The sequence below is a fragment of the Pteropus alecto genome, unplaced genomic scaffold, assembly GCF_000325575.1.
Source record: "Pteropus alecto unplaced genomic scaffold, ASM32557v1 scaffold45, whole genome shotgun sequence".
Classification (NCBI taxonomy): Eukaryota; Metazoa; Chordata; class Mammalia; order Chiroptera; family Pteropodidae; genus Pteropus; species Pteropus alecto.
The window spans coordinates 9,012,370-9,013,856 of record NW_006442491.1 but is presented as its reverse complement, the minus strand read 5'-3'; the positions used below and the strand labels follow the sequence as shown (position 1 = coordinate 9,013,856).

At 37.5% G+C, this 1,487-nt stretch overlaps 1 non-coding gene across 1 annotated transcript; it reads right to left on the bottom strand.

The window, feature by feature from the left end:
* Positions 1 to 284: 284 nt before the first annotated feature.
* On the bottom strand, positions 285 to 403 carry LOC112471305. The gene has a single exon (XR_003043237.1). It is a non-coding gene; the product is annotated as a 5S ribosomal RNA (ribosomal RNA).
* Between the last annotated feature and the right edge of the window lie 1,084 nt (positions 404 to 1,487).

Here is a 1,487-nt window from a genome sequence, read left to right as displayed (position 1 = left end):
AAAACAATCAGTCTTTTGTGAAGATCAGTTAAGTACAAGGTATTTTGATTCACTATCTCTAATTCTCATGGCAACCAAGCAAGAAGGTATTATTATCACTCTATTTTAGAAACCAGCAGATTATATGTGCCCCAAATCCAATAGCTAATAAATAACTACTGGAGTTAATTTACGAAGTCAAGTCTTTCATTTATTTATTTTATTTTATTTTTTAGGCAAGGCAACCCTTGGTTGACCTCACAGATTGCAAGGACCTTGTCAGCTTACAATTCTTTTTTTTTTAATGCCTACAGCACCTGGTCTTCCTAGGTGGTCTCCCATCCAAGTACTAACCAAGCCCAACCCTGCTTAGCTTCCAAGATCAGATGGGATCGGGCTTGTTCAGGGTAGAATGGCCGTAGAAAGAAGTAAAGTCTTATTGGTTCTATAACCCATGTTCAATCTACTACTAACTTATAGTGTTCTAGCTTTAATTTATAGCATACTTTAATGAAATGAAACTTACCTGGAGCCCCGATATATAAAGCAGGTAAAATAGGAGTGGCTCTGAACTTGGAGGAGAAAGCCTGGAACCCTACTACTGAGATCCCTTCCTCATCTCCCAACCCTCTTGCAGCAGCCCCAGGTGCCTTAATGGAAATTTGGGGCTCTGTGAAAGCCCTGTGTTAGAACTTCTATTGTAGCAGCATCCTCCATCACAATGTGAGTATTCTTATGCATATCAGAGATCACAAACCGGGATGCCTACAGGTGCTCCCAGCACAGCCCCACTGTGCCTTTGAAGTAAATGGAAGTTTCTTGATCTCCTCCTTCCATCAGCTTTAAAGTTATAGGTCTCTGTGGACTGATGTGGTTGATTTTTATTAAATTTTAATTTCTGAATTTAAATTCCAAATTCAGAATATTAAAGAAGAATACTAATGAAAGGCAATGTAAACACAACAGACAAGAAAAAGAAAAAAAAGAAAGATCTCATTTAACAAACATGGTATAATACCTAGAAAGTTGACACTATATACATTTTTGTGTATTTTATAGCCATACATGGTATATAAGCTACATGTATTTCAAAATATAGTACATATGCACACAAATATAAAAAGTGAAATTAAACTCCCCTATGTTTCTCTAATGCATTAAATATGAAAATAGAAAAACTATCCTCTAAGGAATTCTCCCTTGGCAATAGTGCTCAGGGCAGAATGATATTATTTTAAATTCTTCTCTCATTAGAAGAGAAAAGAGTTTGCTTTTTCAGAGTTTGTGTGTATTTATACCAGAGCTTAACTGGCATTTTCATCATGGTGTTTATGAATCGTAATATAGTTCCACTGCAGTTTCTGACACACTCATTAATTTGTTCCCAGCGGCAGTTCATTACCAACATCACAAGCAAAACACATGCTCTCCCTGGGCACTGAGGGTCCACCGGAAATTAAGCAGACAGGGCTGCAGAGCATCTGAGAGCAGAGCCAGCTAGCTTCATC